The sequence below is a fragment of the Lissotriton helveticus genome, chromosome 4_1 (assembly GCF_964261635.1).
Source record: "Lissotriton helveticus chromosome 4_1, aLisHel1.1, whole genome shotgun sequence".
Lineage (NCBI taxonomy): Eukaryota > Metazoa > Chordata > Amphibia > Caudata > Salamandridae > Lissotriton > Lissotriton helveticus.
The window spans coordinates 1035275423-1035291979 of record NC_136063.1 but is presented as its reverse complement, the minus strand read 5'-3'; positions in this window follow the sequence as shown (position 1 = coordinate 1035291979).

The following is a 16557-nucleotide window of genomic DNA, read 5'->3' as shown; positions in this document are numbered from 1 at the left end:
ATAGTTTTTGGGGCAATTATAAGGCATTTTAGTAAGCCTAATGTATTTTAATTATTTGCGTAATGTATGAATGTCTTGATGGAATGGTCATCTACCACTGTATATGCTTGTTTTACTTGGTTGTTTTTATCTTTTTCTTAATTGTAATGATTTTAAGTAATCAACAAATAAATACTTACTTACTTACTTACTTACGTTGCACCTAAAAATACATTTCTTTTTGCCCTAGCAGAGGTCTTTTGAGTGTGTGTTCTATCGAATTACATTTGGATATATATAAATATATAAATTCACTGAAAAACCATAGGTTTCAGGGACATTATAGTTAGTTGGACATTTCACTCATTCAAAACCATAGAAATTCCACTGTTATAGTTAGTTCAGCTAACTATAACTCGCGCCCCCGCAATGCACTGCTGATGAAGTCACTTATTACATCATCCGTGATGACATCACTGATGACATCATCCAGTGAATGTTGTTTTCTTTAAAATGTAAATATATATTATATATATATACCAAGCTATATTGAAGAATGAATGGATATATAAGTGTCTGGATGGAGGATTTAGTAGGTGTGTGACTGACTGTTTAAGTGAATGATTAAATGTATCTTACTGAATACATGGGTTAGTGTCTAAAGTGTGTGAATGTCTGTATCACTCTGTCTGTTGTCATGTAAGCTGCTGCATTGGTTGGTCAGTAGCTACATGAATGTTTTTATGGGTTATTGATTAGTTGCTTGGAGACTGAGTGTGTGTGTGGTTGGGTGGGAGGTGTTAGACATAGATGTGTGAGTGGTTGATTGACAGGGTGTATGAGTTTAAGAGTGCATGTGGAAACAGTTGTATGGGTGGGTAAGTGTGAGGATGGGCGTCTTGGTGAGTGAATCGATGTCTCAATGCACATGTCCAGCTAAGTACATATATAAAAGGCAGTGTATGTGAGAGTTGGTGCATAGAAATGACTATACATGAGAGTCAGTGATTGTGAGAGTGGCTGCATGTATGAATGTATACTTGTATTGGTGATTATATAAGAGACTAAGTATGCGTTACTATCTGTATGAATAAATGAGGTGGTGTGTGTATAACTGTGTAGGCGAGTAAATGGAACTGTGATTGATTCTTTGCATGAGTGACTAGGTGAGTACATAACTGACTAATATGAATGCAGGTGTGTCAATGTCTATATAGGTGTATGAGTGCATTTGATAGTGTTCTATTGTTCAGTGACTGCATGTATGAGTGATTGTATGGGTGAATGGGTAGATGTGTGTGTAGACCTAGAAACCACATAGTGGGTATGTAGTCATTGGTATTAGTGTGTCAATGGTATCGAAAATGGTAGTCTGCATTTTACAGTGAGTGTATCAAAGGTTACATTAGTGTGTGTCAGACCTTCAGATCGTGTGCTATCAGTAGTAGGCACATTGCTAGGTGGAAGTCTTTGCCTGAAAAGAAGAAAGAGGCCAGAAACCAACTATTTGGCAATGCTCAATCAAAAACGGAAACCAAAGATGGCCGCCGATTCCTAAACCAAAGTGGCGGTCTAGTTTATTTCCCCACAGGTGCTCGGAGGTTTTGTTGAAGCGCGCGCGCTGAGACCAATGCGCACTTCACTGAGAAATTCTCTGAGTACGCACCTTTTCAGTGAAGCTCCGTGGTATTTAGAGTGTCCTTAGAATATTTCGTCGGGACTTCGTCCGGTATCTCGTCTGCTGCTTCCGTCAGGAGTAGTCGGTTCAGCTCCTGGTTCCAGGCTTCATTTTGTGGCGTCTACAGAGAAGGTGGGCATTCCTGAAGAGTTTGTGTCGCCCTCCTCCCTTAGCAGTCACGCTTCAGAAATGGTAGCGACTCTACAGCAGTTATTCTCTCACGCAGAGTACAGTCTGTGAAGAATAAAAACGAGAGAGAGAGAGAGAAAGAAGACGAAGCTAAGTGGAATGCGCGGAAATAAAGAACTGTAGTTTACAGAACATGGACAAAATTATAAGGCATTGTATATAGTTTAAAAAAAGGTATGGAGTGATACTTACCTGCAAAAGCGTTTACGGCAATTACAAAAGCTGCAGAGAAAGAAAAGACAAAACAAAGTTTACTATAGAATACTGAACAGATAGTTATCACTAAACTCCAACATAGTTAAAAGAAAACATAGGAAAGATTATGGAAAAATAGAAGCACAGCTTAAAGAAGTAAGTAATAAATGCATACATAGAATAGATAAATACGATTAGAATCAGTAGAAAAGGTGAATAGTTTTAAAAGAAATATCTTGTTTTTGATAGGTTAAGTCTTTAGAGCTGTATAATAAAGAAAAAGGAAGAAAAGAATACAAATAAAGAAACCCAGAGGAGAAGCACAGACCTTGGGACTAAGGGTAGGTAAATAGAGTGTCAAAAAAGGAGTAAATCCTAGAATAGAGTAGGATAGGAAGTACACTAATTCTTGTGTTTTAATATTTAGGTTCTCTCAGAAAGTACAGTCTGCTGGTCGGACGAAGAAAACAGTAGCAGAGAGAACAAGGTTCCAGGACCTGTCTCTTCTTAGTTTGTTATTTTATCCTCTCCCCTTCCCCCTTGAGGGTAGTTTGGAGTCTAGATAATTGACTGGACCTCCGGAGTATCTTTAAGAGGGAGTAGGGAACTAGCCTCTCTGTTCCTGTGCAAGTTCCTGGTAAGAAAACTCTCTGTGTCTGACAGTGTATGAGGAGGTGCATCAGATTGTCACATGGATGATGTGATCAGTGATGTCTTCAGTGATGTAATTTGAGATGTCATCAATGATGTCACTGACCATGTCATAAATGATATAATATGTGACATCATCAGCAGTGCATTTGCAGGGGCGCGAGTTATAGTTAGCTGAACTAACTATAACAGTGGAATTTCTATGGTTTTATATGACTGAAATGTCCAACTAACAATAACGTCCCTGAAACCTATGGTTTTTTCAGTGAATTTCTAAGGTTTTTCAAATGCTAATTTCTATCTATAACGTGCCTGAACCCTATGTTTTTTTGAGTGAATTTCTAAGCTTTTTAAATCTAATTTCTAACTATAACGTGCCTGAAACCTATAGTTTTTGCAGTGAATTTCAATGTTTTTTTTAATGCTAACTTCTAATTATAATGTTCATTTAACCTATAGTTTTTTCCGACACGCAAGAAGGACACAACACCCAATGCCACAGCGCTCAGGACCTTCCCCCCTACCACCCTTCTCTCTACTGTAATTTTTTTTATTTGTTATTCAAAATATATAATGTCTTCTTGTTTTTTAAATATTAAACAACTACATACAGTATGAATGGGAGCCCAGCCCAGAGCCACATCTGAAGACCAACACATGTCATAGACCTACTGATCAAACAGCTCCGACACGCAAGAACGCCACAACACCCATCACCACCCCCAGGACCCCCAATACCACCAAGGCAGTGCATAACAAGACAGTGAAATTTCCAAAAACGGCATGGCCCCTCAGCCACACAATAGCTGAATATTGGGAAAGGTGTGAACAAACTGTATGTGAAGGAAGCAATTCACCAATCTTTAACAATGCACACAATGCAAAGTGTAGCGGTGATGTGCTGGACACATCTCAGTACGCAGAATACACACCTCTCCATGTGTAGAAAATACTATTGGTGTTTGTACTGTTGTGGACAATGGACCCAACCATGTTACGTCAAACACTAGGGAAGATCTCAGTCATGGGGCTGTGTCGCCCCCCCTTGTAAGCATAAGGGTAACCGGAGTGGGTTGGTCCGATGTACGCCACTTCAGCATAGGAGTGTGAATAAATAGGCCGGAGCTCTGGGCATGGTTCACTTTTGGGAATGCCAAACCATCTGCCAGGGTGGCACCCCTCACCCTGCCACGAGGCCGCGACGTGACCGCCAGCTTCCTCAGCCGATCGCTGGATTCCGCCACACAGGCTCCCAGTGGCACAGCACCGCGGACTTGTCTGTACAAACTACTGCCTTCAATATACACTGCGGATAGCAAGGCTCACAATTCAGATTGAGTCGCAATTGCAGATGACGCAGTCCAGTAGGCAAGAGACACTGCTCAAGTCAACAACATGTGGCTGTGGACCCTTCCTGACTGCTGCCTCCGGCCTACACTGTGGTCAGTAGGGCTCACAATTCAGATGGGGTCGCGATTGCAGATGACGCAGTCCAGTAGGCAAGAGACATTGCTCAAGTCAACAACACGTGGCTGAGGGCTCTTCCTCAACGCAGCCTCCTGCCTCACTGCGGTGAGTAGGGCTCACAATTCAAAGCGACTCGCGATTGCAGATGACGCAGTCCAGTAGGCAACAGACATTGCTACCAGTGCAGCCAGCCGGGACCACGCATCATCGCTGACTGCGCACACACTAAAGGCCAGATGTAGGTAATTCCGATTTACCTACTCTTAAATACCGAATCATACCGAATCGGTATTTAAGAGTAGGTAAATAGGAAGCAGGCAGATGTAGGTAATCTTGATTTTGCAATTACCGAATCAGTAAGATTCGGTATTTACCGATTCTGTAAATACCGAATCGGTATTTCCCATTGATTCCTATGGGCCTTGAAGCCCATAGGAATCAATGGGAAAAACCGATTCGGTATTTACAGAATCGGTAAATACCGCATCCTGGCAGGGGGAACGGGGTGTCACTTTGACACCCTGTAGCACCCCAATTGCAGGCTTGTGTGCCATGTGGCACACATACATGCCCTAAGGGCATGTCTGTGTGTCACATGGCATAGGTGTACATGCACAGATGTGCATGTACACTGGAATTCGGTATTTTACCACCCAATAGGATTGGGTGGTAAAATAAGAACTCCTAAGGGCCTGTGGCACAGCAAACTGTGCCACCTAATATGGATTTACAGAATCGGTATATTTACCGATTCGGAAAAATACCGAGCCACCTACATGTCAAAAGCCTAATACCGGTCGATAACGGCCGGATTCGGCCATTACCGTCCGGTATTTGGCTACCTACATCTGGCCCTAAGTGCTTTAAGAACCACGAACTCTGTGCAGCTCAAGTCAATGCCACATGGCTGTGGGCCCTTGATGACCGCTGCCTCCAGCCTACAATGCGATTAGCAGGGCTAACAATTCAAGATTAGTGCTGATGCAAATTGTGTAAGAGAGTATAATCGGTTAAGAAGACTGTATGCTCCCAATCTGTGCAGCTCAAGTCAACTTCACTTGGCCATGGGCCTTTGGTGACCACTGCCTCTGGCCTACACTGTGGACGACCGGCAACATGTGGTGCCACTAACCCTGTTCAACACAAGCCGACGACACATGGTGCCACTAACCCTGTTCAACACAAGCCGCGACACTTGGTGCAACTAACCCTGTTTAACACAAGCCGGTGACACGTGGTGCCACTTACCCAGTTCAATACCAGGCGATGCCACATGTGGAACTGTGTATTGAGTCCTGAATGGCAGTGACCCCAAGTCCGTGGCAGTGACCACATCACCAGACTCCCTTTGATTGAGGCATATTTCCATATGCCAAGCCGGTGACACGTGGTGCCACTAATTCTTCTCAACACAAGCCGATCCCACATGTGGAACTGTGTCCTGAGTCCTGAATGGCAGTGACCCCAAGTCTGTGGCAGCGACCACAGCACCAGACTCCCTTTGATTAGTGAGGCATATTTCCATATGCAAGGCTGGCGACACATGGTGCTACTAACCCTGCTCAACACAAGCCGATACCACATGTGGAACTGTGTCCTGAGTTCTGAATGGCAGTGACCCAAAGTCTGTGGCAGTGACCACAGCACCAGGCTCCCTTTGATTAGTGAGGCATATTTCCATATGCAAGGCCGGCAACACGTGGTGCCACTAACCCTATTCAACACAAGCCAATCCCACATGTGGAACTGTGTCCTGACTCCTGAATGACAGTGACCCCAACCTCGTGGCAGTGACACAAGCACCACACTCCCTTCGAGTAGTGAGGCATATTTGCATGTGTAAGGCCGGCGACACATGGTGCCACTGAACCTGAACTACGCAGGCCGGCGGGGCCACCAACCTATGCACAAGGCTGTGGGCCCTTGCTGACCGCTACCTCTGGCCTACACTGTGGTCATCAGGGCTCACAATTAAAATTAAGTCTTTATTCATTAATCACAAAGTCCAGTAGGCAAGTAACTATCACAGGCCTAAAACCTACATAATATCATTTTAGTACCCTTGCTTCAAGAACTTTTTTTATATCAGTTATAGCTTTAGTACAATCACCAATTTTATCTTCAAGTGCAAATAAACACTCATTAGCAGTCTACACTACGGGCAGCAGAGCTCGCAATTTGAATTTTGGACACGTGATGCCACTAACACTGTTCAACACAAGCCACGACACATGGTGCCACTAACCCTGTTCAACACAAGCCACGACACATGGTGCCACTAACCCTGTTCAACACAAGCAGATCCCACATGTGGAACTGTTTCCTGAGTGCTGATTGGCAGTGACCCCAAGTCTGTGACAGCAACCACAGCACCAGACTCGCTTCATTTTTATTTGTTGTTGTTTTGTTTAAATAAAATGATTTATATATAAATCTATACATGACTAAGATTCTCGTTTGTCCAACTGCACAGGGACAATTCTGGGCCCAAGAAGGTTGGTGGGGGTATGTTGGTAATGTGGGAAGAGAGTACGTTACCTGCTGATGTGGGAGAGGCAGCGTGAAAGGGGTATCTCTCACAGAAAGAACTCCGGTATGTTTTCAGAAATGCCTCGGACTGATGCCAGCTGACAAACTGAATCACAAAATGACTTTTCAATGCTTATGTAGTGTGACTTATGAACAGTACGCACCCAGGCTAGCAGAGGGACAACTGCGGCCTGTCCGCTCTACTTACAGATGCAGTACTACAAGCTGTCTGCTCCCAAAGGAACAGCAGCGTAGTAGCTTGCAGAGGTACAGGCAGAGCAGCATACTCGTTCGCAAAAGTAGAGAGCTGCGAGCCGACGGACTGGCTTCTAACGGCATAGCTGCGAAGTGGTGATGTTGGGCAGAGGGTGCGTGAAAGGGTTATCTCGCACAGACAGAGCTCCAGTATATCATATTGCCCGCTGGACTTTTCTTTCATATTTTCACTCAATGCAAGAAAGCGCGCTTTCTGGACCAAGACCTTTCTCTCTACCAAATTTGGCGCAATTACGTTCAGCAGTTTGACCTGTAGCCTTGTCTAAAGTTTCCTATGGAAAATCGATTGAGAAAACAAGTTTTCACACCCTCCACATAGCTACCTGTCACAGGCGTACTCGCTGTTGGTTTGCAAGTCAGTGGTCTAGTTGTGAACATGTCACGGCCACTCCCTGAGGACAGGTTTGCACACACACCACACCCATCGGCACATGCGTCACAGGCCATGTGACCACGCAAATATAATGGATCGACAACGTCACATCCTTTATTGCCAGTGGTGACTGGATGGCAGACATTCCATGGATCTCAATCATAAAGAGTCCATGAAAAGTTGCGCAGAGGGTTGGTCTCACCCTGAGCTGATGTGGCCGTCAGGGGCCTACCACCACGTGGCGTGGACTTGAGTTGCACATGTTTTGTGCCACCCAAAGAGGATGTGGCCGTCAGGGGCCTACTACCATGTGGCGCAGACTAGAGTTGTACACGGTTAGTGCCACCCGATGCTGATGTGGCCAACAAGTGCCTACCACCACGTGGCGTGGACTTGAGTTGCCCAGGGTTAGTGCCACCCGAAGCTGATGTGGCTGTCAGGTGCCTACCACCACGGGGTTCAGTCTGTACGAGCTAGTGTTCGGACGTAGACCTTGCACCCTTCTAGATATGACAGCTGAACCGTCGACAGAAGAGGAGGATGAAGGTAAACCATTGTTAGGTTACTCAGCTACCTTGAAGAAAATCCTAGCGACTCTGTGGGAAGAGGTTCATCAAAGACATATTATGATAAAGGCACTCTAATAAGACAGCTGACAGTGAGGGACAAGGTACTCATACTTTTACTTTCCTCAGACAAAAAGTGGCTAGCGACCTGGCAAGGACCATATACAGTTGTAGGACTAGTAACCCCATTCTCCTATAGAGTAGCTATTCCTAGAACAGGACCCAAGGGACAGGTTTACCAGATGAATCTGTTGAAGAAGTAGGAGGAACCCCCTCAGAACAGAGGCCCTGTTGCTTCTGTGAACCACATTACCTGTAAAAAGTCTATAGAGATACCCATCCAACCCTCCTGCTCAATGTCTATAGAACGGCCAATCACAGGAAAAACACTTAGTGTCCGCCAAAGACAGCAGTTGTATAGCCTGCTAGACTGTTTCCCAGGGCTCAGTTCCAGTAACCCGGGGAGGACCACCTTAGTAAAACACAACATAAAAACAGAGACAGGGACAGTCATAAAACTACGGCCTTATCGCATCCCAGCCGCAAGACGCCACGCTGTAGAACAAAAAGAAGATGCAATGTTAAAAGCAGATATCATAGAACCCTCGCAGAGCAACTGGTATTCCCTGGTGGTGTCGGTACCCAAACCAGATGGGAGCCTCCGGTTTTGCATCGACTTTTGCCAGCTGAATGCACACTCCAAATTCCACAGTTATCCCATGCCGAGAGTTGATCAGCTCATAAAGAGACTGGGAGGGGCTTGTGTAATGTCCACCATCGACATGACAAAGGGACACTGGCAAATTCCTCTCCATACAGCCACCAGAGAGAAAACGGCCTTTTCTACTCCATCCAGCCTGTATCATTTTACGGTCATGCCCTTTGGGCTAAACGGAGCCCCCGCTACCTTCCAAAGACTAATGGATATGATTCTATGAGCTCATCAACAATACATAGTGGCCTACCCGGATGATATTGTGGTATTCAGCGCTGATTGGGAAACCCACTTACAACACCTGCGGCGTCTCTTCTTCTCTCTCCACCAGTCATGTCTGACACTTAATCCCAAAAAGACCACTCTGGGCACCAACCATATAGAATATTTGGGCTACTCTATTCAAGCAGGGAGACTGCGACCACAGTGCACTACACTAGAAGCCATCCAAAACATATCAAAGCCAACTACCAAAAATGACGTACAAGCGTTCCTTGGTGTGGTAGGGTATTACAGGCATTTTATCACTGACTTTTCCACCATAGCCTGCCCTCTCACTGACTTGCTGTCACACCGACACCCTAACAACTGGTTAGAATGGACTGCCCACCAGGAGCAAAGCTTCCAGACCTTGAAAACACTACTATGCCAGGCCCTTGTACTGATGTGCCCCGATTTCAAGAAACCATTCGTCCTGTAAACAGACGATTCTGACTGTGGCTTAGGGGTTGTCTTGTCACAGCCTGACCAACAGGGCGATCTTCGGCTGATCCTTTACCTCAGCCATAAGTTGTTCCCACGAGAAACCCACTACTCAACAATGGAAAAGGAATGCCTTGCCATCAAATGGGCTATGGAGGCCCTATAGTATTATTTATTGGGACACACTTTCTTTTTGGTTACTGATCACGCCCCCCTCACCAGGCTTGCCACTCACAAAGACACAAACCCCAAGATACTCTGCTGGTTCTTGTCCTTACAGCCTTTTTCTTTCCACGCCCTTCATGCACCCGGTCGAGCTCAAGGGAATGTGGACTTTCTATCACAGTAACCGTCAGGGACATGGCCCAATCATCCGTGCCTAGAAGGAAGGCAGTATAATCCTAAGTCCTTCGCACGCGGGAACTCTAAGATGGCACCTGTGGTCAGACGCCCGAACGAGAAAGTAGGCAGTCTAGTCTCCACACACAAGAGAGGACCGGCCCAAGGAGAGGAGGGATGAACAACAGAGGAGAAAAACGCTGAGGAGGATGGTAGTTTGTTCTTCATGTTTCCCGAGGATTCGGACTTCAAAGGCTGGCAAGAGCCCCCGCTGCAGGCAGAGGAAGACGGAGAGGAGAAAAAAGCCCCACCGACAGAGGAACCATCCAGAGGCAACGCTCGAGAGTCCAGCTGACCCAGAGAGGTGGAGGGTGGTGAGACTCCCTCAGCCACAACCCAGGAGGGCCATGGACATCGGCAATACCCTTTCCAACGATTTTACTGCAGGTTGGTGGAGGATGGGACAGTGAGAAGTACATACTGCCGTGTTCCCTGAGACCCTTATTCCCACCACTTGTCCCTCTTAGCTGCACAATCCTGGTCATGGGTGAAGGTGGCAGTAGGCAGACTGACCCAAACCCACTATACCTGACCATTGTTTATTTTTCTCCGAGGGTCCAGGCCACACTCCCTCTTCTGGCGGAGAAGCAGATAACGAAAGATCTCAACCCCCACACTCTCGAGGTGAACTTGAAAGAGAGAACACCCACATTATACAGTGGCTGGACTGACATCAAAAGAACCCTCCTTTTTCATTGTTTTATTTCCTTGCTTTAACCCCATATGACCTGTTCCTTGTCGCACATAAACGGGCCAATAAAATACCTCGCTCCTAACTCCGTGCTCGATATCCCTGGGTGGCCAAATGGCCCTTGTAGACAAGTGTCTCTTAGCCCTGATAATGTCATCCTTTATTAGGGACCGGCATCCCCTTATGTGGTGAATCCATTGGGTGCACTTGTTTAGGAGAGATCCCTTGTCTTCTATGTAAGGGCGGGCAGAGAACTCCGCTCCGCCAGTTGAGTGTGCGGAGATTTGCCTACTCCACGCTCTGCTGGGAACACGGAGTATTGGGCAAAACTCCGATTCTGCAGCAGAGCCAGCCCCCCTGCTAAATAGGCTCCCCGACTCCACCACCCTAATAACAAATATTTACAAACTAATTTAAAATAAAATAAACACACTTACCAGTACTGCGGTGTCCCGGGGCTGCCCTCCTCCTCCTCGCCATCTCTCTCTTACCTCGGACATACATCTTGCGAGAACTGCGCAAGCGCACGCACACGCACACGTGCCCTTCTCGCAAGCTGTCTTACGAGAAATGCACATGCACGAACACTCGCGCATTCGCAGATCTCGCACGATGTACGTCTGATGTAGGAGACAGACGCGATGAGGAGGAGGGCAGCCCGGAGACTCCGCAGTACATGTAAGTGTGTTTTTATTTCTTTTTAAATTAATTTGTAAATATTTTTGGGGGGGATAGAGGTGGATAGCAGAGTTCCACTGAGTTTTTTTCCAACTCTGTGCAAGCTCCCGGATTGCTTTTGTACATTTAACATGCACACAACATTACTCGTATCTAATGTTTTGGCAGCACTACCTGGCACTTAAGGCAAACCAGCCTGAGACTGGACAGGAATTACAGGAGGAGCAGATGCCACGGTGGGGTGTGTGGATTGCCAATGGGTTGCTACACTATTGAGCACCCTGTCAGGTTGTGGATGGCCTATGCTAGCACACCTCATTGACACATCCCTAACTGATCTATTTTTATTCTGTATTGCTTGAGCCTTGTTGTTACCTGGAGGCTGTCTTGCAATGCCCATGTCCTGTTATGGGTTGGAAGTAGGCTTTGTGTGTGCTCTCATTGTTGATTTTACCTGCTGCATTTCAGAGTGAACCTTACTTAGGGTGTCAGAAAGGCTACTGATGGAAGCTTTGAAGGTACTAATTTTGCTCATCAAGTCTATTATCTTCATGGAGTCAGATCTTTGGAAAGGGTCCACTGTGGCCCTACAGTGGCCCCACTTATTTACCCAACACTGCTCCTTCTATCTGTGCTATTATGGTGATCTTACCTGCAATTACTTGGCCCTGAATAGTACTGCAAGTGCTATTCTCTACACCTGCCTGTGTGCCTGGCTCCCAATACTAGGGGGGGGGGGGGTCCAATGACTCTAGATGGTCTGTAAGAGTGGAGTATCTATTACTACAGGGAAAGACAGCCAAATAGTTTTGGAAGGCATGCATAGGAGTTCCCCCACTATCAAAGCTCATGGGGGATACATTTGAAGATTCAGGCGGTGAGATCCTACTGGCTGACTTTTTGAACATTGCAGGTATGCACCCAGGTATGCGTTCATTGCATATAGCACTACTCAAAACCTGGGAAGTACTATTCGTAGGCAAGGTATTAGTAAGTATAGTGTCAACAAGTCCCTCTCATTAAGTTAATAAACTGTCTATTCTGTCCAATGCACCCCCCCGCTGCCAGACTTGTACTCAAGCCTTTCTTCTTCTTCTTCTTTGCCTTCTTCTTAAAGCCATCATCCGTACCTCCCTCACAGGCTTTTCTCTTTCCTATTGTGGCCCCAAGTTTATCTGAAGAGAGAAGCAAAAGTGGATCTATCGGGTGGCCTTCACGGATGACACTGATGTCAATTAACCCCAGGAACTCTGGCTACAACGTCAAACCTTCAACTTCACTAGCCAAAGTTAATTTTGAGTTCTGGGCCAAGTTCACCTCAGCAAGATGTAGAGATGTTCAGATGTCAGAGGGGTTGCCCAGTAAGGCCTCCTCCGGGCAAGGATGGACCCGCCATTGGCCCGGGCTTCACAGTGGGAGCTGTGACGCGCAGCCCCGCCCTCTGGGCAAGGTGATCCTGGGATTTGGAGTGCCTGCCTGAGGTCCGCTTAGTCCAGTTTGTGTGCCACACAGTGGGAGTTGTGGCGCTCTTATCAGAGCCTGGGCAGCAGCCCTGCCTTCTGGACCAGGTAATCCTGGGACTTGGAGTCCCCGCCTGAGGTCCTCTTAGTCCGGTTCAAGTCCTGCATAGCAGGAGTTGTGGCGTGCTTATCAGTGCCTGGGCAGCAGCCCCGCCTTCTGGACAAGGTGATCCTGGTACTTGGAGTCCCTATCTGAGGTCAGCTTAGTCTGGTTTGTTTAGGAAGGTGATATTTTTGTGAACAGTATTTATTTTCCTATATGTTTGTAAATCGATATTGTGTGCATCAATTATATGACACTGATCCCAGAATTTGAAGTTTTACCACTTGAGAGTTATTCTTTTCATCTAAATGTCAATAGACACTTACCAGAACTTTATTTGGATGAAATGGTCTCTGAATGGGGAACTGAATATATGTCTCAGATATAGATCCTGGCCACTGACAGCTGGATCTTGTTATTTTACTAGAAATTTACTGTATTCCAAATTTGAAGAACAGTTGAATGATACAGGGTTACATTTCTTTTGCCATCTTTGTTTTTTCCTGTGTCACAGTTGGCAATTACAATGGCCACTGGAATAATGTGATTGGAATATGTGGCCATTTTTTGCATAATTATATGTACCTATTTTTTGCATGATTATAGATGTGTCCCATTTGCCACGTAATGCACCATTTGCTGCATAATATGCAGATTTTAATAAAAATACATTTTGTTTCTACCTCCAATGGTTTAAATGTCACTACAAACGCAGCAACATATATTGCTGCACCCTGAAAGGCCCTTTGCAAAGCTTGACTGGTCACTTTTCTGTTGCTTATTGCTCCATTTGGGTGTTAAACTGATACTAATGAGGTGCAAACAACGCCCAGACAGTGCCAACAAGTGTAGAAATGACAATAAACATAAATTCTACTATCATAAAATTTGCTGAATTACGTCACATTATTTGCCTTTTCCTTTTGCATAATTTACTCACCCTGCAGCATATTTTGGTGTTCCACTGCCACATATTTTCAGTGTCCCTGTCAATTACTCCTTCATCTGTTGTTACCCAGGTCTTGTGGAGAGCTTAGTTGCAAAGGAGGACATGTTAATGAATTTTCCATGCTTGCCCTTAGGTTATCTGTGACTATGGTTAGTGATTAATGATTGTTGTTTGCTGTTAATTTATCTATTTATATCTGCATGATATTTATTTGTGTCTTTAATTCAGAAAATAAAAAATATCACTGACATAGAGACAAAGAGAGCAAACATTTAGAAAGTTCTACAAAGACCAAAAGTAACTAGGATTGATATGGATTATAAAATAATTGTTGTTAAAAAATCACATAGGCTAGGGGAGGACAAGCACAAAGTGGACATAATACAAATATGACCGATAAAATAAAATTACAAAAATAGCAAACATAGTAATGCAAATATAATAACAACAATTTGAAGACATGGTACAAATAAACAGCGTGCTAGGGGAAATTACATGGGCAAGGTACATTGAAGTCACATATTTCAACTACTGAAAATGCTTTGTATAGTTTCAATTTGTTATAGTGAAAAATTGAGTTATTCCGAAAAAAACATGTTAAACATCTGCATGAACTACTTGTCCAGCAAAATACAAGAGGATTTCAAGTTGTTGCACAATAAAGGATTTAATGTCCGATTACGCTAACTTTATTTGGGCACTTATGTAAAGCATAAAATGCAAATTAGACCATTCATGAGGGGAATATGTCATTGCTGAGTCACTAACTCACAAGGAAATTCCACCAATAAAATGAAATTCTCATACAAGAAGATATGTGCTTAGAGAATGATTTCAAGGCAGCTCAGAGTGGGCTCACTTCAAAAGTGTTAAATTGACACAAACCTGCATATTTATGGGTATTCACAAACCTTACAAGGGCAGCATCTTGCCTTAAAGGGTGTCTTTAAACATCAATAGTGGTTTAGGTAATGGGGTGCTTGCATGGAAAAATATTTTCCTAGTGGAGAAACAAAACATAATAGAAGGTTTTAAGTCCTCATGCAGGCATGTACAGCTGTGCATTGCTGTATTCTTAAGTGGACGCACTGATTGTATGATTTACAAATGAATGAGTAACTTGTGCTGTTAGAAAAGTTTGACTTATCTGTGCACCTTCATAAAAATCAAATGTCCGCTTATTAGGGAATTTACTTAGGTATATTATTGCAGATGTTTGGTGTTTTAATGTTTATCATAAAATCTGAAAGCAGAAGTGAGTGGACATTCCATGAAGGCATGTCCTTGACAGTTTGTGAACCCCCATACACCAGTGAATTTTTGATGTTCACAAAGTTACCCAAATCCAGTCCCACTCATGAAACAGTGGTAGGATCTGTTTCAAGGGTTTTGAAGGAAAAGATCCCCCGTCCAGGGGGACTCCTAGCCTGAGGGGGGGGAGTGTCTCCGCATTTGAATTCCCCCCAACGCACTAAAAATGAAAAATAAAATAGCAATGTATTACCATTTCATTTTTCATCCCCTGTCCCGAACCAAACATCAGCCAATTCTGAGTGAGAGCCGCATGTCAATTAGCTTGGGTTTCTCGTTTCAGGATCTTCTGCACCGTTCTGCAGAAGTCTGTGGTAGCCCTCCGCTTGTTTACCTCGAATGCTTCCTGTGACCTGACCCACTGACCTGTCAGGTCCTGAGATACTTTCTGCAAATGTTGCCACTGTGTGTGAACTCATTATTACAGGCTTCCTAGGAGTATGGCTGCTGCTGAGAATCCAATCCCTCTCCAGGAGCTCTCGCCATACAGCTCCAGTGTCCACCCCCAGCCCAGGAATGATGTGATCAGTGTATGTATAGAAGGTTGCTTGTATTTACAAAGTGAATGCATACATTAATCCCTGCACAGATTTATGTATGGGCAAATGAGTGATTGAGTAAGTCATGAATCCATGCACTTAGTCAATTGCACACTCATCCATACATGGACATCCTTTTACATAAACCTAATCTTTGATATCTGCATTACCTTAGTCGTTCACACCTATGCACAAACAGCAGAAGCACTTCCACGCAGCGCTTTAAGTGGGATGAAAAGAATGGGGGTCTCTCATAGGGGTGTGGCCGATGTAATTAAGGGAGTGGGTTAAAAACACATAAGCTAAAAATCAGTGTTCAGCATAGTGTGCCGCCCGACTAGTACTTTGCTGTTTCTGTCATTGCATCCAGAAATATGATACAACAAGTAACATCATACCTACAAGTCAGAATTATTGGTTTTGTCAATGGCTGTAAGTTGCATTAGATAAATAAGCGGCAAGTATGGCTTGTATATAAAATTGAAAATGCTTCCACTTAAAGCACAGGTGACACCACCACAGTGTTGGACCGCCTGTGCCAGGGCACAAAACAGAGCCTGATAGAGACCTGTTTCGAGGCCCCCTGTAAACAAGCATTTGCAATGCAATAGGTCTCGCATTATGAAAGTTTGAGCTATTGGTCTTGTAAATGACAATTTTTTTATTTATGTGTTGATTTTGAAAATAGCTAAATTAATAGCTTTGTCATTTTCAATGCCAATAGTTATAACTTTCGCACATGTGACGACTATAGCATTTGTAATGCAACATGTTTTGTATTTACGTGACTTAGATGTATTGATATTACAAATAGCAACGGCTTTTAATTTTTTAAAATAATTAATACTTAAATAAAAGTGATTGTAATTTATATTGGCAATAGCTTAAACTTTTGTAAATAACGTTTGTGAAGATTATGTTCAGTGTATTTTATTGTGATGAAAATCCAAGAACAGAAGTGAAATAACATCTTTTTGTGACATTTGTAATAAAGCTTGAAACATTGAGAGAACATAATTGAACCAGTTGTTGTTGAATGGTTGCACAGATTGATGCTGTGATGTCGCGGAGTGATGCTGTGGTGGTGCTGAGTGATGCTGGGATTGC